The 27,542-nt window shown below is 44.1% G+C and overlaps 1 protein-coding gene across 1 annotated transcript in view; it reads left to right on the top strand.

Moving 5' to 3' along the window:
• Window positions 1–20,557, top strand: part of LOC309623367 (GTPase HRas-like) — a 37,059-nt gene extending 16,502 nt beyond the window's left edge. Inside the window, exons 5-6 of the mRNA XM_082380257.1 lie at window positions 7,259–7,505; window positions 17,252–20,557. The gene's annotated coding sequence lies outside the window, so the exon portion shown is untranslated. The remainder of the gene's footprint in view (window positions 1–7,258; window positions 7,506–17,251) is intronic.
• The last annotated feature ends 6,985 nt before the right edge of the window (window positions 20,558–27,542 follow it).

The raw sequence follows: 27,542 nt of genomic DNA, 5'->3' as shown, positions 1-27,542 counted from the left end.
TGAATCAAACTGTGCACCTTAAGTATACACAGTTTACTGTATGTCAACTATACCTCAATAAAGCTGTTTTTAATAAAATTAATAGGCTTCAGTTTTAGGTTTACAGAAAAACTAAGCATACAGTAATGAAAGTCTCCACGGACTCCCCGCCAGCCCCTGTTCCTCCACCCAGTAGTTTCCCCTATTATTAACATTTTGCTTTAGTCAGGAACATTTGTTACAATTGATGAACCTACAACAGAGATATATATATATATATATATATATATATTTTTTTTTTTTTAATTGAAGTATAGTTGATTTACAATGTTGTGTTAGTTTCTGGTGTACAGCAAAGTGATTCAGTTACAAATATATATTCTAATACATTCTTATTCTTTTTCATTATGGTTTATCACAAGATATTGAATATAGTTCCCTGTGCTACACCGTAGGACCTTGTTTATCCATTCTTTACATAATAGTTTGCATCTGCTTATCCCAAACTCCCAATCCATCCCTCTACCATGGCTCATTTATTTTTATCATTGAATATATGCCATTGTCTGGATAGACCATCGTGTGTGTATCCGCTCACCTATTGAAAGACATCCTCAGAGCTGACTGGGCGGGTTCTGGCAGACACCACGGAGCGGCACAGCAGGACGAGTTGTGGCGCGTGGTGACCACCAGAGGGCGCCAGATTCCCCCTTCTCTCTAACCAGGACGGTACTAGCCATTTCCCCCCAGTCCTAACCCCACTGTTCCCTGCGCTAGGGTTGATCGGGTCTTTACCTTGAACTAGGGTTGATCTGGAAACCACTTGTGGGAAAACTTAAGTTGGACTTGTTTTCTTCGGATTAAAAACCAGGGTTTCATGACTAGATGCATGACGCGGGGCGGGGGGGGAAGGGGTAGTGCTTTGTTGAGTATTTATGGGGGCTTGTCCAGAATCTCTCCCCCAAAGAAGTTAACTGAAGAGTCAGCTGGATCTGCCATCTGTAGAGATGAACTTAGCTGTTGGGGGGAGGGGGAGGGGGGGAGGAAAAGCAGCCCGGAGCCTGATTTCCCATGATTGCAATGCCAGCGACCCCTTGCCCAAGGATGCTTGCTGGTTGGATGAGAAATCAGGGGCCCAGCAGAAGGGGTGATGGCTTGGAATCTTTGGTCCGAGGGACACCCCCCTTCCTCTATCTATTGATTACGTTAAGCTGCTGTTGCCGGCTGCAGACAGAGCTGCCTTCCCGGGTGTGTGCAGGGCTCCCTGCTTGGATTCAGGGCAGGTGATGCGTGCCTTGTCTTCGCCCTGTGTTCTCAGTTATGGCTCTTTAGGGAAGATAGTGCCTGTTCCAGAAATACTGATCGAGTTTTTCAGAATGTATTATCAAGGGCTCAGAATAAGGAATCTTATGCCTACAAATAGGTTTTTAATTATTAATTCATGATAACTTATTACACACTGAATCGTATTGAGGGACGATTATGCATTTAAAGCCATGTAAGAGTTCCCATGAAAACTTGAGTGAAGCTGGAACTTTTATTATTTATTTATTTATTTATCGGTGTCTCGAGGAATTAGGGATCTTAGTTCCTCGACCAGGGATGGAACCTGTGCCCCCTGCAGTGGAAGCAGGGAGTCCTAACCACTGGACCACCAGGGAATTCCTGAAGCTGGAACTTTTAAACTCTTTTTTCATTCCTTATTTCCTAGTCTCTCGCCTTCATCCCTTTTTAAGGAAAAGGATATCAGTTCATTCTGGTGAATCCGGAGCAACCTGGACAAAGATAAATTGACCCCAAAGAGGACTTAAACAAAATCTAGTTCCTTTCTACTCCAGTGGTACCTGGGTTCCTCAGACCCTCATACAACATCTCACCTATAGAGAACAAACTAGTGGTTACCAGTGGGGAGAGGAAAGGGGGGAGGAGCAACATAGGGGTAGGGGAGTAAGAGGTACAAACTATTATGTATAAAATAAGCTACAAGGATATATTGTACAATATGAGGCATATAGCCAATATTTTATAATAACTATAAATGGAGTATAACCTTTAAAAATTGTGAATCACTATATAGTACACCTGTAACTCATATAATATTGTACATCAACTATACTTCAATAGGGCTTCCCTGGTGTTGCAGTGGTTAAGAATCTGCCTGCCAACGCAGGGGACACGGGTTTGAGCCCTGGTCCGGGAAGATCCCACGTGCCACGGAGCAACTTGGATTCCTTTTATTTCTTTTTCTTCTCTGATTGCTGTGGCTAAAACTTCCAAAACTATGTTGAATAATAGTGGTGAGAGTGGGCAACCTTGTCTTGTTCCTGATCTTAGAGGAAATGGTTTCAGTTTTTCACCATTGAGAACAATGTTGGCTGTGCGTTTGTCATATACGGCCTTTATTATGTTCAGGTAGATTCCCTCTATGCTTACTTTCTGGAGAGTTTTTATCATAAATGGGTGTTGAATTTTGTCAAAAGCTTTTTCTGCATCTATTTAGATTATCATATGATTTTTATCCTTCAATTTGTTAATATGGTGTATCACATTGATTGATTTGCGTATGTTGAAGAATCCTTGCATTCTTGGGATAAACCCCACTTGATCATGGTGTATGATCCTTTTAATGTGCTGCTGGATTCTGTTTGCTAGTATTTTATTGAGAATTTTTGCATCTATGTTCATCAGAGATATTGGCCTGTAGTTTTCTTTGTTTGTCACATCTTTGTCTGATTTTGGTATCAGGGTGATGGTGGCCTCGTAGAATGAGTTTGGGAGTGTTCCTCCCACTGCTATATTTTGGAAGAGTTTGAGAAGGATAGGTGTTAGCTCTTCTCTAAATGTTTGATAGAATTCACCTTTGAAGCCATCTGGTCCTGGGCTTTTGTTTGTTGGAAGATTTTTTTTTTAAATTTATTTATTTATTTATTTATTTTTGGCTGTGTTGGGTCTTCACTTCTGTGCGAGGGCTTTCTCTAGTTGTGGCAAGCGGGGGCCACTCCTCATCGCGGCGCGCAGGCCTCTCACCATCGCGGCCTCTCCTGTTGCGGAGCACAGGCTCCAGACACGCAGGCTCAGCAGTTGTGGCTCACGGGCCCAGTCGCTCCGCGGCATGTGGGATCCTCCCAGACCAGGGCTCGAACCCGCGCCACCTGCATTAGCAGGCAGATTCTCAACCACTGCGCCACCAGGGAAGCCCCTGTTGGAAGATTTTTAATCACAGTTTCAATTTCAGTGCTTGTGATTGGTCTGTTTATATTTTCTATTTCTTCCTGGTTCAGTCTCAGAAGGTTGTGCTTTTCTAAGAATTTATCCATTTCTTCCAGGTTGTCCATTTTATTGGCATATAGTTGCTTGTAGTAATCTCTCATGATCCTGTGTATTTCTGCAGTGTCAGTTGTTACTTCTCCTTTTTCATTTCTAATTCTGTTGATTTGTCTTCTCCCTTTTTTTCTTGATGAGTCTGGCTAATGGTTTATCAATTTTGTTTATCTTCTCAAAGAACCAGCTTTTAGTTTTATTGATCTTTGCTACTGTTTCTTTCATTTCTTTTTCATTTATTTCTGATCTGATCTTTATGATTTCTTTCCTTCTGCTAACTTTGGGGTTTTTCTGTTCTTCTTTCTCTCTTTTTTTTTAATAAATTTATTTATTTTCTTTTATTTATTTTTGGCTGAGTTGTGCCCCCGTTACTGCACGCAGACCCTCTCTAGTTGCAGCGAGGGGGGCCACTCTTTGCCACGGTGCACGGGCTTCTCACTGAGGTGGCCTCTCCCATTGCGGAGCACGGGCTCTACGCGTGCAGGCTTCATTAGTTGTGGCTCATGGGCTCTAGGGCACACCCTCAGCAGTTGTGGAGCACGGGCCTAGTTGCTCCACGGCATGTGGGATCCTCCCCGACCAGGGCTCGAACTGTTTTTTTTTTAATGGGTGGTGCTGTATTCCTCTCTTACTGCTTGTTTGGCCTGAGATGTCCAGCACTGGAGTTTGCAGGCAGTTGGGTAGAGCTGGGTCTTGGTGCTGAGATGAGGACCTCCGGAAGGCCTCACTCTGATTAATATTCCCTGGGGTCTGAGGTTCTCTGTTAGTCCAGTGGTTTGGACTTGGAGCTCCCACCACAGGAGCTTGGGCCCGACATCCGGCCTGGGAACCAAGACTCGGCAAGCTTTGTGGCGCAGTTAAAAAAAAAAAAAAAAAAGGAAAGAAAGAAAGAAAAAAAGGAGCAGTACAATATCAAAGAATAAAAAACAAAATAAAATTAGAAAGATAAAAAATATTTTAGGAAAAATAAAACTATAAATGGAAACAACTGCAACAAGGTAAAATAAAACCACAACAGAAAAAAGAAAAAAAAAGGACGGGGGGGGGCAAGCCAAAAGGAGAGAACAATAACAAAGTATAAAGAATAAAATAAGGACTTCCCTGGTGGCGCAGTGGTTAAGAATCCGCCTGTCAACGCAGGGGACACGGGTTCGAGCCCTGGTCCGGGAAGATCCCACATGCCGCGGAGCAACTAAGCCCATGCGGTACAACTATTGAGCCTGCGCTCTAGAGCCTGTGAGCCACAACTACTGAAGCCCGCACGCCTAGAGCCCGTGCTCCACAACAAGAGGAGCCACTGCAATGAGAAGCCTGTGCACTGCAACGAAGAGTAGTCCCTGCTCGCCGCAACTAGAGAAAGCCCGTGCACAGCAACAAAGACCCAACGCAGCCAAAAATAAATAAATTTATTTAAAAAAAAGAATAAAATAAAATTAGAAAAATAAAAGATTCCATTCACTTTTCATCACACTCTTTTATCTTTCTGTTACTCAGACTCAGTAACTACTATTGTCCTATCTTCATTTATGCTGATTCTTTTTCTACCGACTCAAATCTGCACTAGAATTTCTTTTTTGGCTTTTTTTAGGTTTTATATCTCTTTACTGATATTTTCTTTTTGTTCATACAGGTACTCTTGCCGTCCCCTTGTTCCCAATTTATAGGCAAGTGGCAGGACCTGAATTCAGACCCAGGTAGGCTGGTTGAAGTCTGAGGTCTTAACCATTGCCCCTCCTTGCCCTGGCCATGACTTCTACATTAGTTCACCTCTGTGGAGCACATCACCCTGGGACTTCTTGGTTAGTTACCTAAGAGGATACAGGAGCCAGGGGACAGGAGACCCTGTAAGATGACGTGCGTTAAGTGAGACCACGTGCTTTAGCCTAACCACGCCCCCCCAAATATAAAATACAAAAACAGAGAACTCTCCATCTTGTTCAGAAGGCATTTAAGGTAACTAATTTTCAGCACATACCACATTGGAGGAGGAAACAAGATGGCCTTTCCTTCAGCCCTCAACACTTGCTAAATGGTTTCCAGTGACTATGAGGACAGCATAGGTTATCTGTTAACCATGAAAGTCTTCACAGTGTCTTGTACACCCCTCCTGGTTCATCTTCTACTCCTGCCCTCCTTGCTCACACTGTTCCTAGCTCTTCCCAGGCTTGGTTATACCTCAGGGTCTTTGCACTTGCTGTTTCTTCAGCCTTAAAGCTTTTTTTCCCCACATGCCTGTCTGGCTCCATCCCTTCACCTTGGCTTTGATCCACGTCACCTTATTCAAAAGATTTCTCCTGACCACCCTGCTGAGATCCCTCTCTAGACTCTTGTTCTACCTTGTCTTTCTCCCAAGTATTTTTTTTTTAATAAATTTATTTATTTATTTATTTTGGCTGCATTGGGTCTTCGTTGCTGCTTGTGGGCTTTCTCTAGTTGCGGCGAGCCGGGAGTCCTCTTCGTTGTGGTGCATGGGCTTCTCATTGCGGTGGCTTTTCTTTGTTGTGGAGCACAAGCTCTAGGCACGCGGGCTCAGTAGTTGTGGTTCACGGGCTCTAGAGCACAGCCTCAGTAGTTGTGGCGCACGGGCTTAGTTGCTCCGCGGCATGTGGGATCTTCCTGGGCCAGGGCTCGAACCCATGTCCCCTGCATTGGCAGGTGGATTCTTAACCACTGCGCCACCAGGGAAGCCCTCTCCCAAGTATTCAGTGATGTTTTCTGTGTCCGTTTCCCCCATTGGATGAAGGTCTGAAGGAGCAGGGATCTGTCTCCCTTGTTCACTACTTCCTCTCTGGTGCCTGGCCTGTAGTGCACACTCTCGGTCAATGTTATGGACTGAATGCTTGTTCCCTCCCAATTCATATGTGCAAACCCTAACCCCCAGTGTGATGGTACAGTAAGTGGGGAGTTTGGGAGGTGATTAAGTCATGAGGCTGGAGTCCTCAGGAATGGGACTTGTGACCTTATAAAGGGAACTCAGGGAGCTCTCTTGCCCCCTTTTTCTACCATGTGAGGACACAGTGAGATGTCCCTCTATAAATCAGGAAGTGAGTTCTCACCAGCCATCAAATCTGCTGAAGCCTTGATCTTGGACTTCTCAGCCTCCAGAACTGTGAGAAATAAATTTCTGTCGTTTATAACTGTTAAGTCTATGGTATTCTGTTCTAGGAGGCTGAGCAGACTAAGACAGTCATTATCTGTAGTTAAATGAATGAATTTACATCCTGCACCTTACATTCTGCAGAGAAGCCTTTCTCTACGATGACCTCACAACGACAGCAAATGGAAAATCCCACCCACTCACTGAGCAATTATTGGCACTTACTGGATCCCAGGCATTAGGTTCCAGTGGCTATAGGTTATATTTAGGTTTCCTGCCATCATAATGGTACATCTTTTTCAAAGACCAAGATTCCTAATTTTCTCTATTCTTGAGACCATAGCTTGGAGGCTGCTCCACTTCAGCATGTGGTCACTGGAAGATCCCTTCACCTGTAGGATTTCAGGCCATTACTCCATGTAACTCTGCTTTGAAATGCCACCTTGCAAAACAGTTGAGACCATTATGAGCCCTTTCTGCTCTTAAAACATTGTAAACTTGACCTACAGAGATGGAGATAGTTTAAATGGAGATTTAAAATGTACCAGTATCTTTTCCTCTCCCAGGTCTGCCTTGGTCCCTGGGCAGCTGTGTTCCTGGGGGGATGAAGGTGATGTTGATAGGGTACAATGTTACCATGGAGATGACTGGGACTGATCCTATGAACCGTGTTCTTGGAGTTATGCAAGTGACATTGATAGGGTATAATATTACCATGGAGACAGCTGGGCCTGGTGCTATTAGCTGCAATCATTCTAGCTATTATCCTGGCAAAAAGGGTGTGAAGAAATTAATTTGCCAGCAGCTCCAAGGACATGCGACTGCTACAAATTCTGTGTTAGTTTGTGTTTCTACCAACAGATCCACGAATATCTCCTGGAACCACTGTGAAGATGGAATATGCAAAATTGCCAGAGAGGATGCCAGAAAAACCTTCCCATGTACCCTTTGTTGAAGGTTTGTTCCAGATTAATTGCCTGATAAAGCAGAGATGTTTGTGCCATTTGTTTTAAAGCGTAAACACTAAAGAAGAAAGATAAAGAAAAAAGCCCACCTAGAAAGTTCATAGTGGGTCTACAAATCAACCTCAAGAAAAGAGCAGCTGGGGGTATGCCTCTATATGCTTTTTTTTCTTTTTTTTAAATATTTATTTGGCTGCGTCGGGTCTTATTTGCGGCATGTGGGATTTTTCATTGCGGTGAGTGGGCTTCTCTCTAGTTGTGGCACACAGGCTCCAGAGCGCGCAGGCTTAGTAGTTGCGGTGCGCAGGCTCTCTAGTTGTGGCGCACGGGCTCTAGGGTGTGCGGGCTTAGCTGCCCCGTGGCATGTGGGATCTTAGTTCCCCCACCAGGGATCGAACCTGTGTCCCCTGCATTGGAAGGCGGATTCTTAACCACTGGACCACCAGGGAAGTCCCTCTACATGCTTTTGCACCTAGATTTTTGAGCAGATTTTTAGTTTTATTTCAGTGGGCTCACTGTTTCATGTATCGAATTTTCGCAAAGTAAATTTTCTGTCATTAGCATATGTGGCAGCTAGTATCACTTGCTCTAATTAGGAGATAAGAGTAAAAACAGATGTGATGACAATCACTATGGAAATCGGCATGGCAGTCCCTCGAATTGTTAAAAACAGAACTACCATATGATCCACTTCAGGACATGTTCCCAAAAGAACTGAAAGCAGGGTCTCCCCTACACCTGTGTTCACAGTAGCATCATTTACAACGTGAGGGCTCTCTTCTGGATTGGATGTCTCATCCAATCCACACACAGCATAAAGAAGGTGAGAAAGCTCTGCGGGGTCTCTTTTACAAGGGAACTATTTCCATTCACGGGGGCTCCGCCCTCCTGACCTAATCACTCCCAAAGGCCCCACCGCCTAATGCCATCACCTTGCATTCACACCCTGACCCTTGCTGATAAATAACCCAAATGCCTCAATACTGAAAGAGAACTTTTTGCTTTTTTTTTTAATTTTTAAAATAGTCTCCACTCTTGGAATCCAACAAAATCCCTGGCACTGAAAGGCAGCAAAGATAGTTTTAGTCCTGCCCTCATGGAGTTTACCATTTTCTGGAGGAAACCTGTGTAGTAAAGAGTTTAACTTTGCTCCAAAAGAGGTCTGGCCTTTGTCTCAAGCTCCTGGAGATAATCGCTAAGATGTCAGGCCTGATAGGAGTGTCTTTGTTTCCCTGGGGGCCTTGGATCCAATGGATAGTCTTATTTATTTATTTATTTTTTAACGATTTTTAGAAATTTCATGTAATCAATGGATAGTCTTATGATATGACTTAGGCTGGGGGCCAGAAAGACCCACGGTGTGATTTAAGGTGCGGGCTTTGGGTCACACGGTATCAGCGGACCTGTAGACTAAGATCAACCTTGTGGGCTACCAAACAATCAATCGCGGCCACATAATGGAGCCTCAGTAGAAACTCTGAACCTGAGGCCCAGGTGAGCATCCATGGTTGGCCATACTCTGTGTACATCATCACACATTGATGATGGGAGAGGAAATGATGCCTCCATGGGGAGAGGGCACTAGGGGCTGTGCACCTGGTGCTTCTCCTGGACTCTGCCCCGTGCACCTCCTTCCCTCGGCTGATTTCGATCTATATCCTTTCCCTGTGATAAACCGTAACTGTGAGCATAACAGCTTCAGGTCAGTTCTGTGAGCCTTTCCAGCAAATTACCAAACCTGACGGTGGTCTCGAGGCCCCCTGACCTTGCAATTGATATCAGAAAGGAGGGCGGTCTTGGGTGGACTGTGTCCTCAAGTTTCATAGGTGGCTGTAACCCTTTACGGCAAATAATTAAATGAAAAATATTTATTTGAAATTCTCATAGTCCTTTGAATTAAAAAAAAAAAAAATCCAACAAGGAGGGTTGCTCTGAGAACCCAGCTCTTCTGGATGTTATTCATGCTAGAATTTTTAGAGTTTTTCACTGTTTGAGTCCAGCATGGACTGATTTCAGTGTAGGCAGAGTGCTCCGAAGGTTGGGTTTGACTCCACTTGGGGACAACTGCCTTTGGGAGGTTCTCATCACCCCTGCAGGGACCCCACTATTCTTGGTTTAGGTGCATGTAACATCTGCAGTTCTGATTTCTCCCAGCTGGGTTTCTGACCCGTGGCCTTGATGAGGGAGCAGTCCTCTGAAAAGTCTCCCCACTTCTTCTGTAAACAGCCATTTGGGTGTTGAAATAATCCTATAAGGCTTACTTTTGGGGGGTTTTATAAAAGCTGCTGCAGAGTTAAGACACTTTTGGTGACTGAGTCAGTTTTCCTGGGTCTCTCACATGCATACGTATTATTAAACTTAGTTTGATTTCCTCCTGTTCATCTGTCTCATGTCAATTTAATTCTCAGAGCAGCCAGAGGAACCTAGAAAGGTAGAGAAAAATTTCTTCCTCTCCAACAATACTCTCATGGTGAGATACATTTGTCAGAATCCATCAATGTACAACACCAGGAGTTAACCGTACGGTAAACTCTGGACTCTGGGTGATCGTGATGTGTCCATGTAGATTCATGGATTGTGACCAACACACTGCTCTGGTGCAGGATGTTCATGGGATAGTTGGGAGTGGGGGGCTCTGAGCTCATGTGTGTGTGTGATTGGGGGGACAGAGCAGGGGACATAAGGGAACTTTCTGCTCAATTTTGCTATAAACCCTAATCTGTTCTTAAAAAGTAATAAAACCTATTTAAATGAACAAATGGAGTTAAAACACTTTTGAAATATCAGGAGGATGACCACGGTGAGATGTCACCTCACACCCATCAGGATGGCTAGTATAAGAAAACAACAACAAAGAAAATAACAAGCTTTGGTGAGGATGTGGAGAAACTGAAACACTTGTGGACTGTAGGTGGGCATGGAAAATAGTGCAGCCACAATGGAAAATAGTATGGTGGATCCTCAAAAAAGTAAAAATAGAATTACTATGTGATTCAGCAATTCCACTTCTGGGTATAGAACCAAAATAATTGAAAGCAGGGTCTTGAACAGATATGTGCACACCCACATTCACAGTGGCCAAAAGGTGGAAGCAAGCCTAGTGTCCACCAAATAGATGACTGGATAAACAAAAGGTGGTCCATCCGTACAGTGGAATATATATATATATTTTTATTGAAGTATAGTTTATTTACAATGTCATGTTAGTTTCAGGTGTACAGCTCAGTGATTCAGTTATATATATATATATTCTTTTTCAGATTCTTTTCCCTTATAGGTTATTACAAAATATTAAGTATAGTTTCCTGTGCTATACTGTAGGTCCTTGTTGGTTATCTATTTTATATATAGTAGTGTGTATATGTCAGTCCCAAACTCCTAATTTATCACTCCCTCCCCTTTCCCCTTTGGTAACCATTAGTTTGTTTTCTGTGTCTGTGGGTCTATTTCTGTTTAGTAAATAAGTTTGTTTGTATCTTTTTCTTTTTCTTTCTTTTGTTAAGATTCCACATATGATATCATATGATATTTGTCTTTCTCTGTCAGGCTTACTTCATTTAGTATGATAATCTCTAGGTCCATCCATGTTGCTGCAAATGGCATTATTTCATTCTTTTTTATGGCTGAGTAATATTCCATTGTATATATATACCACAGCTTCTTTATTCATTCATCTGTCTATGTACATTAAGGCTGCTTCCATGTCTTGGCTATTGTGAATAGTGCTGTTATGAACATTGGGGTGCATGTATCTTTTTTAAAAAATTTTATTGGGGTATAATTGATTCACAATGTTGTGTTAGTTTCGGGTGTACAGCAAAGTAAATCTGTTATACAAATACATATATCCACATTTTTTTAGATTCTTTTCCCATATAGGCCATTACAGAGTATCGAGTAGAGTTCCCTGTGCTATACAGTACAGGTCCTTACTATTACATATAGTAGTGTGTATGTGTCAATCCCAGTCTTCCGATTTATCCCTCCCCTCCCCTTTCCCCCCAGTAACCATAAGTTTATTTTCTATATCTGTAACTCTATTTCAGTTTTGTAGATAAGTTCACTTGTAGCCTTTTTTTTAGATTCCACATATAAGCAATATCATATGATATTTGTCTTTCTCTGTCTGACTTACTTCACTCAGTATGAGAATCTCTAGGTCCATCGATGTTGCTGCAAATGGCATTATTTTGTTCCTTTTTATGGCTGAGTAATATTCCATTGTATATATGTACCACATCTTATTTATCCATTCCTCTGTTGATGGACATTTAGGTTGCTTCCATGTCTTGGCTAATGTGAATAGTGCTGCAGTGAACATTGGGGTGCATGTATCTTTTCAAATTATGGTTTTCTCCAGATATATGCCCAGGAGTGGGATTGCAGGATCATATGGTAGGCTTATTTTTAGTTTCTTTAAGGATCCTCCATACCGTTCTCCATAGTGGCTGTACCAGTTTACATTCCCACCAACAGTGTAGGAGGGTTCCTTTTTCTCCACACCCTTTCCAGCATTTATTATCTGTAGACTTTTTGATGATGGTCATTCTGACCAGAGTGATGTGATACCTCTTTGTAGTTTTGATTTGCATTTCTCTCATAATTAGCGATGTTGAGTGCTTTTTCATGTGCCGGTTGGCCATCTGTATGTCTTTGGAGAAATATCTATTTAGATCTTCTACCCATTTTTTGATTGGGTTTTTTGATTTTGAGCTGTATGAGCTGTTTGTATATTTTGGAAATGCAAATATTTTCTCCCATTCTGTAGGCTGTCTTTTTGTTTTGTTTATGGTTTCCTTTGCTGTGCAGAAGCTTTTAAGTTTAATTAGGTCCCATTTATTTTTTTTTGTTTTTATTTCCATTACTCTAGGAGACAGATCCAAAAAGATATTGCTGTGATTTATGTCAAAGAGTGTTCTGCCTGTGTTTTCATCTAGGAGTTTTATAGTATCCAGTCTTACATTTAATTCTTTAATCCACTTTGAGTTTATTTTCATACAATGGAATATTATTCGGCCTCAAAAAGGAAAGAAATTCAGACACCTGCTACAACATGGATGAACCTTGAGGACATCATGCTCAGTGAAATAAGCCAGATGCAAAAAGACAAATAGTGTATCATTCCACTTATATGAGGTCCCTAGAGGAGTCAGATCCACAGAGAGAGAAAGTAGGAGAGTGGGTGCCAGGGGCTGGGGGAGGGGGATGGGGAGTGAGTGTTCAATGTGGAGAGAGTTACACTTTTGCAAAACAAAAATGTTCTGGAGGTTGGTTGCACAACATTGTGAAAATACTTAACAAGACTGAACTGTACACTTAAAAATAGTTAAGATGGTAAATTTTATATTATATGTATTACAATTTTTTAAAAAATCAGGGATATGAAATTGTTGAAAACGGAGTGATCTCAGAGCTGCCCAAAAGGAGTACAGCCAAGGCTAACGGTAACGATGAGCTTCTGTATGGCCTGGAGCTGGCGATTCTGTGCGGGACCTGGCCTGGCAGCTCAAGCTGCAAGCAAGGACCCTCCAGAACCCAGCTCCCTGTTTGATGAAGGAAGGTTTAAGAGAACGGGCTCCTGCAGTGCAGACGCTTGCTCTCAGCTCATGGTCATTCCCGTTTGTCCTTTGATATTTGTGTCTGCAACCTCTGTTTGTTTGGCAGCACTGAGTGGTATTCGGGATCTTAGTTCCCAGACCAGGGATCGAACCTGTGCCCCTGGCAGTGCAAGTGCAGAGTCTTAACCACTGGACCGCCAGGGAAGTCCCTGGTCTGCAACCTCTGGGCAGAGAATTTTGCTTGAAAGGGACTTCGGAGAGGACCTGGATGAAACCCTTTGTGCTACGTATTTGCACGCCAGCTTTGCCTTCTTCAGATTTGCAGGCTTTTTTTTTTTTTTTTAATGGCTCATAAATTGTAGTTTATTGAATTTTTAGACACATATAGAATAATTGAGCATTGCAAATTTGTTTTAACATTTCTGTTGAAAAACCTTTAAAGTGTATTACATACATTCTTTAGTTTAATAACCACAATACACTCTATGATGTTTAATTTTTCATGGTAACAAAGGGCTTTGAATATTAATCAGTATACTAAATACTAAACTATTATAATATGTACAAGAGATTTCCTAGTACAGTATTCGTATTTTAACCCAATAGAGCCCTACAGATGAGGAAGATAATGTATAGAGGTTATATGACTTGCCCAAGGTCCCATGGCTAGTAAACAGAGCCAAGTCTCCTGTGAAGTGCCTTTATCCATTATACTATGACTTCTATGCATACAGAAGGCATGAGATATGAGATCAGCTTCTAATCCTAGTAATGTTGCTAGACTAGTTGTTTTGAGTAGATTCCTGATAGGTCTCACTATCATAAAATCAGAATGAAGAAAGCACAAGTGTACAAACCATAGAATTTTTTTTTTTTTATTAAATCATGGCGTAGGTAGATGGAGGCATGGGTCAGGGACTTAATTAAAGAAGAGCGAAGGCAGAGACAGAACATTCCAGCCACACAGCATGTCACTTCCAAAACAGGTTTACCTGCGGGGGTCTCCGAGCGCAGCCGGAGGAAGGAGGTGTCTTTCGTTCACAGTGAAGATGGATTAAATACTCAACCTGGGGACTTCCCTGGTGGTGCAGTGGATAAGAGTCCACGCTCCCAATGCAGGGGACCCGGGTTCGATCCCTGGTCAGGGAACTAGATCCCGCATGCATGCTGCAACTAAGAGTTCACATGCCACAACTGAGGAGCCCGTGAGCCGCAACTAAGGGGCCCGCCTGCTGCAACTAAGACCCGGTGCAACCAAATAAATAAATAACAAATAAATATTAAAAAAAAAAAAAAACCTCAACCTGGTGGCTTCCCCCTGCAATCCTCATGGTGGCATAAAGGCAACCCTTCCATTGCTGTGGGGGACTTATAAGCTGGTGCGCTGCCATGTCCAATGAGAGGAAAATCACTTTGATTTTAAGTGGTCAGGTGGTTAAATGGAGAACACAGGAAACGTGCAGGTGTGAAACCTTAAGTTAGTAATAATATCTTGGGATTTCCCTGGCAGTCCAATGGTTAAGACCCCGTACTGCCACTACAGGGGGCATGGGTTCCATCCCTGGTTGGGGAACTAAGATCCCGCATGCTGCGTGGTGTGGCCAAAAAAAAAAAAAAGGAAGAAAAAGAAAATATCTCACCAGTACCCTAGTCTGGAAATTGCTGTGAAACAAATTTTTTTTAATTTAAAAAAATTTTTTACGTTTTATTTTTTTTAAAGAGCGTATTTTTTAAATATTTATTTTTGGCTGTGTTGGGTCTTTGTTGCTGCTCGCAGGCTTTCTCTAGTTGCGGCGAGCGGGGACCACTCTTCGTTGCGGTGCGTGGACTTCTCATTGCGGTGGCTTCTCTTGTTGCTGAGCACGGGCTCTAGGCGCGTGGGCTTCAGTAGTTGTGGCACGCGGGCTCAGTAGTTGTGGCTCGCAGGCTCAGTAGTTGTGGTGCACGGGCTTAGTTGCTCTGCGGCATGTGGAATCTTCCCGGACCAGGGATCGAACCCGTGTCCCCGGCACTGGCAGGTGGATTCTTATCCACTGCGCCACCAGGGAAGCCCTCTCCGCATCTTAATGCATGTCAGGCAGTATCTCACTGTGGTTTAGATTTGCATTTCCCTCATGATTAGTGTTGTTGAGGAAATATTTTTACATTGGAAATGATTTCAAGGTGACAGAAACGTATCTAAGCTTATATAACCGCCAGCCACTTGTTTTCAGAGATGACAGGGATGCTCAAGTTGGTTCTCATCCATCTTCTGTGCTGTAGCGTGACTTCTTTCTTCTTCAAAAACCGAAAATACACACACCTGGGCTGGGCCCAGTGCACCTGGACACACAGGTTCAGCTGCTGGGGAGGGCCGATGGCAGCTGCAAAACCACTTCTGACACGCGATCCCCTGGAAGCTCAAACTCTCCATGTACGCAGAAGCCAGCTGTGCTGAGAGGCCGGCTCTCTCTTCCCAGGTCCCACTGGTCCCACCGGTCCCACCCTTTGCCTTAAGGCCAGCTCCTTCTTTGGGTGTCACCTGCAGCATCTTTCTAGCCAAGGACAGCTTTTCAGGCTCTGGCTTCTTGCTATACACTCTGCCTTCGGAGCACTTACCGCAGGGAGATTGTAGAGGGATTTGTACATTCAGGTTTCTCATGTCACATCCCCAGACCTGACACATAGACATCAAGGACCTGGTCTGTCTTCTATGCTGGAGAAATGTCTGCTCAACTCTGGCCACCATACTAATTTAAAAAATAGTTCTAAACTGTTTATTTTCAACTTCAAAAATACATTGCATTATTACTAGTGTTACCAATTCAACATGTGTTTAGATTTATCCACAGTTACCACTTTTTTTTTGCTCAACATTCCTTTTTGGGTCTCAGTCCTTCCCCCTTGGATCACTTTTTGTTCTGCTTGAAGAATGTCCTTTTTTAAAAAAAAATTTATAATTTTTTATACCATTTTATTTTTTAAAATTATTATTTTTTTTAAATTTATTTTTGGCTGCGCCCCGCAGCATGAGGGATCCTAGTTTCCCCGACCAGATATCTAACCTGCGCCCCCTGCAGTGCAAGTGCGGAATCTAAACCACTGGACCGCCAGAGAAGTCCAGAACGTCCTTTATGGAGGTCAGCTAGTGGCAAACTTTCTCTTTTTATTTGAATGAAAATGTCTGCCTTTTACTATGTTCTTTTTTTTTTTTTTTAATATTTATTCATTTGGCTACATGGGCTCTTTAGTTGCAGCATGCAGGCTCCAGTTCCATGACTAGGGATTGAACCCGGGCCCCCTGCTTTGGCAGTGTGGAGTCTTAACCACTGGACCACCAGGGAAGTCCCTTTTACTATGTTCTTGAAAGTTGTTTTCAGTGCAAAGTTGACTTTGGTGTTTCAGAATCCAAAATTTGTTTACTTATTGAAGTTATGATTCCTTGTCTTCTGGTTTCCAATGCTGCTTCTGCAATGTCAGAGCTCTGTATAATTGTTCTTATTCTGGCTGATCTGAAAGTCATCTCTTTGTTTTAGATATTCTACAGTTTTATTACAATTGGACTACATGTGGAGTTTGGGGTTTTTTGTTTGTTTGTTTTGGCCACGCCAGGCGGCATGAGGGATCTTCCCTGACCAGGGATCGAACCCACGCCCCCTGTAGTGGAAGCGTGAAGTCTTAACCACTGGACCACCAGAGAAGTCCAGAGTTATTATTTTGATAAACTTTAAATTGAAGTGTAACACTGTATAGTGAAGAATTACCCAAAGAGAGGTCTGGCTTCTGTCCTAGCTCCTGGGAGGTAACCTCTAAACCCTTGGGATTCTTCAAGTGATAGGATGTATTGGCTATTCTTGGAAAGCCCCTTGGAACACACTTTTTTTGCTGTTAGTTTCAAGTGTACATCAAAGTGACTCAGTTATACATATATATAATCTCTTTCAGATTCTTTTCCATTATAAGTTATTACAAGATATTGAGTATAGTTTCCTGTGCTATACAGTAGGTCCTTGTTGTTTATCTATTTTATATATAGTAGTGCGTATATGTTAATCCCAAACTCCTAATTTATCTCCTCCCATCCTGGTATCCCCTTTGGTAATCATAAGTTTTTTTTTCTATATCTGTAAGTCTATTTCTGTTTTGTAAATAAGTTCTTTTGTATCATTTTTTAAGATTCCACATATAAGTGATATCATATGATATTTGTCTTTCTCTGTCTTCACTTAATATAATATCTAGGTCCATCCATGTTGCTGCAAATGGCATTATTGCATTCTTTTTTATGGTTGAGTAATGTTCCACTGTATATATATACCACAGCTTTATTCATTCATCTGTTGATGAACATTTAGGTTGCTTCCACGTCTTGGCTATTGTGAATAGTGCTGCCATGAACACTGGGGTGCATGTATCTTTTCGAATTAGAGTTTGCTCCAGATATATGCCCAGGAGTGGGATTGCAGGATCACAAGGTAACTCTATTTTTAGTTTTTTAAGGAACCTCCATACTGTTGTACATAGTGGCTGTATCAATTTATATTCCCACCAACAGTGCAAGAGGGTTCCCTTTTCTCCACACCCTCTCCAGCATTTGTTGTTTGTAGATTTTCTGATGATGCCCATTCTAACTGGTGTGAGATGATACCTCACTGTAGTTTTGATTTGCATTTCTCTAATAATTAGTGATGCTGAGCATCTTTCCATGTGCCTGTTGGTCATCTGTATGTCTTTTTTGGAGAAATGTCTATTTAGATCTTCTGCCCATTTTTTGATTGGATTGTTTGTTTTTTTGATATAGAGCTGCATGAGTTGTTTGTATATTTTGGAAATCAATCCCTTGTCGGTAGCATCATTTGCAAATATTCTCTCCCAGTCTGTAGGTTGTCTTTTCATTTTGTTTATGGATTCCTTTGCTGTGCAAAAGCTTTTTTTTTTTTTTTAATTTTTATTGGAGTATGGTTGCTTTACAATGTTGTGTTAGCCTCCACTGCACAACAAAATGAATCAGCCCTGCACATACAGATATACCCTCCCTTTTGGACTTCCCTCCCATTTAGGTTACCACAGTGCATTAGGTACAGTTCCCTGTGCTATACAGTATGTTCCCATTAGCTGTCTATTTTATACATAGTATCAATAATGTATATGTATCAATCCCAGTCTCCCAATTCCTTCCACCCCACCACTTTCCCCCCTGGTATCCATACACTTGTTCTCTACATCTGTGTCTCTATTTCTGCTTTGCAAATAAGATCATCTATACCATTTTTCTAGATTCCACATGTGTGCGTTACTATACGATATTTACTTTTCTTTTTCTGACTTACTTCACTCTGTATGACACTCTCTAGGTCCATCCACATCACTACAAATGACTCAATTTCATTCCTTTTTATGGCTGAGTAATATTCCATTGTATACATGTACTACATCTTCTTTATCCATTTCTCTGTCGATGGGCATTTAGGTTGCTTCCATGTCCTGGCTATTGTAAATAGTGCTGCTATGAACATTGGGGTGTGTGTGTTTTTTTGAATTATGGTTTTCTCAGGGTATATGCCCAGTAGTGGGATTGCTGGGTCATATGGTAGTTCTATTTTTAATTTTTTAAGGAACCTCCATACTGTTTTCCATAGTGGCTGTGTCAATTTACATTCCCACCAACAGTGTATGAAGGTTCCCTTTTCTCCACACCCTCTCCAGCATTTATTGTTTGTAGATTTTTTGATGATAGCCATTCTGACCAGTGTAAGGTGATACCTCATTGCAGTTTTGATTTGCATTTCTCTAATAATCAGTGATGTTGAGCATCTTTTCATGTGCCTCTTGGCCATCTGTATGTCTTCTTTGGAGAAATGTCTATTTAGGTCTTCTGCCCATTTTTTGACTGGGTTGTTTGTTTTTTGATATTGAGCTTTATGAGCTGTTTGTATATTTTGGAGATTAATCCCTTGTCAGTTGCTTCGTTTGCAAATATTTTCTCCCATTCTGACAGTTGTCTTTTCTTCTTGTTTATGGTTTCCTTTGCTGTGCAAAAGCTTTTAAGTTTAATTAGGTCCCATTTGTTCATTTTTGTTTTTATTTCCATTACTCTAGGAGATGGATCCAAAAAAAATATTGCTGTGATTTATGTCAGAGTGTTCTGCCCATGTTTTCCTTTAGGAGTTTCACAGTATCTGGTCTTACATTTAGGTTTTTAATCCATTTTGCGTTTATTTTTGTATATGGTGTTAGACGGAACACACTTGACAGTTTAAGCTAACTTGGTGACTCATGGTGGGCCCCTGGATCGTTTATGCTAACTCGATGACTCGTGGTGGGTCCATGCCAGAAACACCAACCATGTAATTAGATGGATAGGGTTGGAGTCATGCAATATCATCCTGACCTCCAGCGAGGGGAGGTGGGGACGGGGGCTGGAGATTCAGCCATGTGGGCAATAATTTGATCATGTAAGTATTCAATCAATGATTCCTACCTAAGAAACCCCAGTAAAAGCTCTGAACACTGAGACTTGGGGATACTTTCCAGGCTGGCAATAATCTCTGTGTATTGTTGCAGATGGATGTGTCTGGAGGATAATGTATCCCTGAGGACAAGAGAAACTTCTCGATGTTAAATCTCCAGTGTCAATGCCATGGTCAATGCTGGAGAAACATTTCCTGTGAGATGCATTGGGCTACTTTTTTCTATATGACCTATATGTTTTTAGTTCTTAATCCCTCCATTACGGTCTTCTTTGGTGTTTGATGGGTATTTTCCCTAGTGTGCCATTTTATTATTATTATTATTTTTTTTAAAGGTGTAGGCTTATTTATTTATTTATTTTTGGTTGTGTTGGGTCTTCGTTTCTGTGCGAGGGCTTTCTCTAGTTGCGGCAAGTGGGGGCCACTCTTCATCGTGGTGCGCGGGCCTCTCACTATCGTGGCCTCTCTTGTTGCGGAGCACAGGCTCCAGACGCGCAGGCTCAGTAGTTGTGGCTCACGGGCCTAGTTGCTCCACGGCATGTGGGATCTTCCCAAACCAGGGCTTTAACCCGTGTCCCCTGCATTGGCAGGCAGATTCTCAACCACTGCGCCACCAGGGAAGCCCTTAATATTATTTTTTTTGGCCGTGCCATGCGGCACGCGGGATCTTAGTTCCCCAACCAGGGATCAAACCCTCACCCCCTGCACTGGCAGTGTGGAGTCTTTTTTTTTTTTTTTAATATTTATTTATTTATTTATTTGGCTGAGCCAGGTCTTAGCTGAGACACGCAGAGTCTTCGTTGCTGCACGCAGGATATTTAGTTGCAGCATGTGGGACCTAGTTCCCTGACCAGGGATCGAACCCAGGCTCCCTGCATTGGGAGTGTGGAGTCTTAACCACTGGACCACCAGGGAAGTCCCATAACCACATTTTTTGAGAATAAGATCCATATTTTGCTCCCCACTCCCCACCTGGAGATAGCATCAGACCCACAGGTTAAGGGCTCTGTCCCACGAGACTGGCTCCCAGTCTCTTTGATGCCAATCGCAAGTTCAGGTTGTCACCTGTGCTTCTGACCAACTGGCTATAAATCAGAGGTTACCCACGACCCCTCCTTGGGTTCGATTAATTTGCTAGAGCGGCTCACAGAACTCAGAGAAACATTTCACTTACTATATTACCGGTTCCCTACAAAGGCTATGAAAGGAACCAAATTGACAGCCAGATGAAGAGGTACACTGGGCGAGGTCCTGAACGCAGGACCTTCTGTCCCCGTGGAGTTTGGGGCTCAGCACATGGATGCGTCTGGTTCACCGACTTGGAAGCTCTCTGGACCCCATCCTTTTGGGTTTTTATGGAGGCTTCATCACATAGGCATGATTGAGGAAATCGTTGGTCGGTGGTGATTGATTCAACCTCCAGCCCCTCTCCCCTCCCTGGAGGCTGGGGTGGGGCTTTGGAACTGAATGTTCCAGACAGGGTTGGTTCTCCTGTCAACCAGCTCCCATCCTCAGGTGCTTTCCAACAGTCGTCTCATTAACATAAACTCAGGTGTGTTGAAAAGCGCTTGTTAGGACTATCAAGACACCTTTATTGCTCTTATCACCTAGGAAATTCCAAGGGTTTTAGGAGCTCTGTGCCAGGAACGGGGATGAAGACCAAATATATAGTCCTTATTATAAATCACAATATCACGGGACACAATTTGAATGTAGAATCAATTACAAATACCAGACTAATTGGATGTGGGGGCGGTGAGAGAAAGTGAGGCAGTGAGGCTGACTCTGAGAGTTTTGGCCTGAGTACCCGGAGGGATGGAACTGCTTTGGACGGACAAACAAGGTTGTTATTACTGTTTTTTATTTCTAATTTAATTTAATTTAATTTAATTTTGCTTTTTTTGGGTCCAAGCGTGCGGCTTGTGGGATCCTAGTTCCCTGACCAGGGATCAAACCCAGGCCCTCGGCAGTGAAAGCGCAAAGTCCTAACCACTGGACTGCCAGGGAATTCCCTATTAGTGTTTTTTAATTTTATTTATTTATTTATTTATGGCTGTGTTGGGTCTTCGTTTCTATGTGAGAGCTTTCTTTAGTTGTGGCAAGCGGGGGCCACTCTTCATCGCGGTGCGCGAGCCTCTCACTATTGCGGCCTCTCTTGTTGCGGAGCACAGGCTCCAGACGCGCAGGCTCAGTAATTGTGGCTCACGGGCTTAGTTGCTCTGCGGCATGTGGGATCTTCCCAGACCAGGACTCGAACCTGCGTCCCCTGCATTGGCAGGCAGATTCTCAACCACTGCGCCACCAGGGAAGCCCTAGTGTTTTTTAAATGTAAAGTATTAACTTAAAAATAATTAAAAATCATTCACATTTTGGTCACTCGTCTCAGTGAACACCTTTCAAATTCTAAACCAAAGGGTCCTATTGGTGGTTCAGGTGAATTCATTTAGTTGACTAGTGTTTGCTGAGCACCTGTTACACACCAGGCACTATTACAGACACACGGGATACATTGGTGAACAACACAAAGACTCCGCTCAGTGGAGGGGCACGAAGGACAGAGGCTGTTGGCATAGTCAATACATGATTGACATAGTAAATAAGGAAATCAGAGAGTGTGTTAGAAAGTGGTAAGTGCTATGGAGAAGGGCGGCTGGGAGAGCTGAGTGCTGACGGAGGGGTTGCAATACTGAATAGGGTGACAGGAGTTGTTGAGACTGGAGCAAAGGTCTAAGGGAGCTGAGGGAGGGACTTCCCTGGTGGTCCAGTGGTTAAGACTCCACACTTCCACTGTAGGGGCATGAGTTCAGTCCCTGGTTGGGGAACTAAGATCTCGCATGCCATGCAGAGCGCCCAAAAATAAAAATTAAAAAAATAAAAATAAATAAAGGAGCTGAGGGAGGAGTGATGCAGATATCTGGGGAAAGAATGCTCCAGGCAGAAAGACTGCAGGTGCAAAGGCCCTGTGGCAGAACTGCGCCTGGCAGGCTGGAGGAGCAGTGAGGAGGCTGGTGTGGCTGGAGTGAGTGAGTGGTGGGGACTGGCAGAGGCGAGGGCAGGGGGCCTTGAGGGCCATGGTTGGGACTTCAGCTGAGGTCAGTGCAGCCACTGAGGCTAGTCCTTCTAGCCTAAGAAGATTCCAGAAGCTCTGATTGCAAGAAATGCTGTCTTTACCTTGCCCTAGAAATATAATCCATGGCTTCTTCCACTTTATTCTTCGGGAAATTTTAAATATGGAGAAAAAAAATCTAAATCTAAGTCCAGGATGTAGGGGAGTCTGGTAGAGCACAGCAGGCCACTTCAAGATGTTTGATAACAGCACATCCAAGGGACTAGCAGATGACTGTTAAAAGGAAAACCAGCCTTGGAGCCACTGAAGGGGCAGTTTCCTTCCCCTGGCTCTCACCAGCGAGGTCTCCCGGCGGTAATTACCGCATGTGCACGCTGACTCAGGGCTCGGCTGGCACTTTTGTAATTCCATCCTGTCCTGTGAGCCTCAGCACCGATCTCAGAAGCGCAGACAATGAGCATCATGATGGAGGCCTGCACGTGCCCTCCATAAACACAGCGGTCATGATCTCCATCAGATGAAAACCATCTCCAGGGTTCCCCAGGGTGCCCGGATAAGCCAGCAGAATCAAGTCTTAATTATCCTGGGCTGAGGCTTCTTCTCACACTGTCACTCAGCCAGCACCTGAGGATCTGGGCTGTGCTCATCAGAGGTTAGCTGGATGGCTTGGATTTATTACGACTTAACGAGGTTTTTAAAAAGTTGAGGTGAAGTATGCATAACAGAAAATTGACCATCTGAACCATTTTTCAGGGTACAGTCTGTGGCATTAAGCACATTCACATTGTTGTGCAGCTATCACCACTATCCATCTCCAGAACTCTCTTCATCTTGCAAAACTGAAACTCTGTCCCCATTAAACTCACTCCCTACCCCTTCCCTCAACCCCTGACCCCCACCATTGTACTTCCTGACTCTCTGCATTTGACTATACTTTAGGGACCTCATATACCACGTGGATTCATATGGCATTTGTCCTTTTGCACTTATAATGTCATCCATGGTGTAGCAGGTGTCAGAATGTCCTTCCTTTTAAAGGCTGAATAATATTCCATTGTATGATGGACCACGTACATCTGAGGATGGATGTTAGGGTTGCTTCCACCTCTTGGCTATTATGAATAATGCTGCTTTGACCATGGGTGTACAAATATCTGTTTGAGTTCCTGCTTTCAATTCTTTTGGATGTATACCTGGGAGTGGGATTGCTGGATCACATGGCAGTTCTATTTCTAATTTTTAAAGGGATCTCCATACTGTTTTCCACAGCATCTGCACCATTTTACATTCCCACCAACAGTGCACAAGGGTTCCAGTTTCTCAGCATCCTCTCCAACACTTGTTATTATTATTTTTTTGATAGTAGCCATCCCAGTAGTGTGAGGTGGTAGTTGCTCCTGAGTTGTTTGGTTTTTTTTTTTTAATATCATTTATTTATTTGGCTGCACTGGGTCTTAGTTGTAGCACGCAGGATCTTTGTTGATGTGTGCGGGCTCTTCGTTGTGGGATGTGGGATTTTTTTTTTTTAACATCTTTATTGGAGTATATCTGCTTTACAATGTTGTGTTAGTTTCTGCTGTATAACAAAGTGAATGAGCTATACATATACATATATCCCCATATCCCCTCCCTCTTGGGCCTCCCTCCCACCCTCCCTATCCCACCCCTCTAGGTGGTCCCAAAGCACCAAGCTGATCTCCCTGTGCTATGCAGCTGCTTCCCACTAGCTATCTGTTTTACATTTGGTAGTGTATGTATGTCAATGCTGATCTCCCACTTCGTCCCAGCTTACCCTCCCCCTGGCCATGTCCTCAAGTCCATTCTCTACATCTGCATCTTTATTCCTGTCTTGCCCCTAGGTTCATCAGAACCATTTTTGGTTTTTTTAGTTGCGGCATGTGGGATCTTTAGTTGCGGCATGTGAACTCTTAGTTGTGGCATGTGGGATCTAGTTCCCAGACCAGGGATCGGACCTGGGCCACCTGCATTGGGAGGGCAGAGTCTTAGCCACTGGACCACCAGGGAAGTCCCACTCCTGAGTTTTAAGAGGCTGCTTCTGCCTTCATGGAAGTGTGTCTCGGGTTTATAAAGTCATTAAAAGACCTGGTAAGCAGCCCCAGGGAGAAGTAAGAGCCAGATGAACCCAGGACAGTGAAACCCTTCTCCGGGAGAAGCAGCGCCACTGAGGCCCACCCCACCGTGCCTTTCCCAGGGTCACCTGGTGACAAGAGCTCATGCGTGGGCCATGTTGGAGGAACACCAGCTTGGGCAGAGATGGGTTTCGCTTCTTCAGTTCACAGTTGGACAACCTGTTCTGCCACAGTCTCACGGATGCCACTCCCAGGCTTAATTTGCACTGCAGAATGAGGTCAGTGGAAGAAAGGGAGGAGACGGCACACGAGAGGGAAAGAGGAGGTGGATGGAAGGGGGCCGGGCAGGACGGCCACCTGGTTTTGTCACATCCACGCCCCACTGCAGGCTCCCCTGGCCACGTGTGTGTGTCTACACAGACCCCAGGGCTAGGGGACGATCGTTTCGGCCGTGATCCTCTTATGAACAGGAGAAGGTAAAAGGATGCTTAGAAGCTACCCTAAATCAGGTCCCTAAATCAGTGCTTCTCAGTGGGGGATGATTTTACTTCCCAGGGACATCTGGTCATGTCTGGAGACATTTTTTGGTGGTCAGAACCCTGAGGGGGGATTTTTTTAGTTAGGAAAATTTTTATTTCAGAAAGTATTGAGGGCATCCTAAAACCTTAAACAGGATTCTGGACACTGTAAACTTACAGAACAGACAAATATGCCAATCTGCCTCCTCTCTGGGGTTGGAACTGGATGTTGGACTGGAGGAGGGGTGTCCTTTATTACATAGCAGTCTCTGAAGTCATAAAAATAGAGAGTACTTTATAATAGTAGATCAGCATTAAATACTAGCCACTGAATTTTCATAACTGAATTTGTCTCATAGACTAAGTTCTGCACATCCACCGTGTAGAGACAACCCCAACCCCCAGGTTGGCCCAGCCTCTGTCCCCAAATCAGTGTACAGACATCTGTCAGTGGTGGGGCTCCAAGCCTAGAACTCACACCCACGGGAGGGGAGGGAAGGAGACAGATGTTTCTGAAGGATCCTCCGCGATCCTGGACTCCCACCTGGAGGCTGGAGGGACCTGCTGGTGCTGAGCCTGCTGCCTCCCTTTCCTACCCTTGATGGGGTCCTGATGGTGGGGACCTGGGTGGTTCTAGAGAGTGGACATGGAGGAGAGTGGACCCACAGGAGAGGGATGCAAACCCCGCCCCATCTCCCTGTCACTGGCCCACACAAAGCCAACCATCATTGGAGAGGCCGCCAGACAGCGGGACAGTCAGCTGCGTGGTGCTCAGTCACGGAGAAGTAGCAAAAAGAAGAGAAAGACCAGGAACCCAGGACACTGGGCCCCCTGCCACGAGGGAGCTTCTACAGGGAAGATCAGACAAAGGCCTGAGCCCCAAGGCGGCACCCGGGAGGGTGCCTGGGCTCTGGCCTTCGGTACTGACCAGTGATGGATGGATGCCAGGGTCGCTGCTCAACGCCCTACAGTCCCTGCAGTGCACAGGACAACCCGCAGTGATGCTGAGGTCGAGAACCCCCGCCTGACACCATCTTCTAACAGACCCTTGAGAAAAAGGCCCTGACATGGGCCAAACCCCAACACACACCTCCTGCTTATTTTCTTCCACAGAAGGGGGTGAAATGCTACATTGTAGATGTTTTCAGTTTGCACTCCCTGTGGCCAGCTCCACCCTGGCAAAGTAGAGAAAACAGAGCTGCTCTGCCAGCTCTGAGGATGGTGATTGAATCTGTCTGTAGGTCCACACCAAAGGTGTCCAGCAAACTTATGTCCTGGTGCCCACGTGTTCCTAGTCTATTTTGGTGATGTGATGGTTAATTGTATGTGTCAACTCGGCAGGGCTGTGGTGCACAGACATTTGGTCAAACGCTATTCTGGATGTTCCTGTGAGGGTGTTTTTGGATGAGATTCACATTGAAATCAATAGACTCTGAGCAAAGCAGATTGCTCTTCACAACGCAGGTGGGCCTTTTCTAATCAGCTGAAGGCCTGAACAGAACAAAAGACTGACTCCCCCCCACCACCCCCAAGCAAGAGGGAATTCTGCCAGCAGACAGCCTCTGGGCTGGAACTGCAGTATCAGCTCTTCCTGGGTCCCCAGCCTGCCGGCCCACCCTGCAGATTCCGAACTTTCCAGTCTTCTTAATCACCTGAGCCAGTTCCTTAAAATCAATCTTGAATGAGTCTGCTCATGCTGTCATACCAACTCACCATAAACTAGGTGACCTCTTTTTCTTTTTCTTTTTCTTTTTGGCTGCGCCACACAGCTTGTGGGATTTTAGTTCCCTGACCAGGGACTAAACCTGGGCCCCCAGCAGTGAAAGTGCCGCCAGAGAATTCCCAGAAAAAAAATTTTTTTCACAGTCCTGGATGCTGGGAAGTCCCAAGATCGAGGTGCCAGACAACTGAGTTTCTAGTGAGGGCTCTCTTCCTGGCTTATAGACAGCCACCTTCTTGCTGTATGCTCACATGGCAGAGATAGAGATGGAGATGGAGACGCAGAGAGACAGGTTAAGATTGTTCTCTGGTGTCTGTTCTTATAAGGAGACTAATCCTATCATGTCAGAGCCCCACCCTTATGACTGCATTTAAACTTAATTACCTCCTTACAGGCCCATCTCCAAATACAGTCACATTAGGGGTAAGAGTTTCAACATACGAATTTTGGGGAACACAATTCAGTCCACAGCAAATCTCTTTCTATCCACATACACATCCTGTTGGTTCTGTTTCTCCAGGGGAACCCTGACTACAGAGGTGAGATGAGATCTTCTAAATAAACCAACTCAGGCACTGTTTGTCACAGACAACTGAGCACAGGTGACAATGGTCACCTAGGGTTCCCCTCCCCTCTATGGCTCTGTGTATCACCTGCAGGCAGCCAACTCTCACCCCTATCTCTAGCTCTGCATTTTCCTTTGCGCCCATCACTGGCAGCAGTGGTTAAGGGCACGACCACCAGAGTCCACCTGCCTGGCTGTGACTAGGCCAGCTCTGCC

The sequence above is a fragment of the Balaenoptera borealis genome (assembly GCF_965194805.1).
Source record: "Balaenoptera borealis genome assembly, chromosome: 2".
In the NCBI taxonomy this organism is placed as follows: Eukaryota; Metazoa; Chordata; class Mammalia; order Artiodactyla; family Balaenopteridae; genus Balaenoptera; species Balaenoptera borealis.
This window is presented reverse-complemented; position numbering and strand designations above follow the sequence as displayed.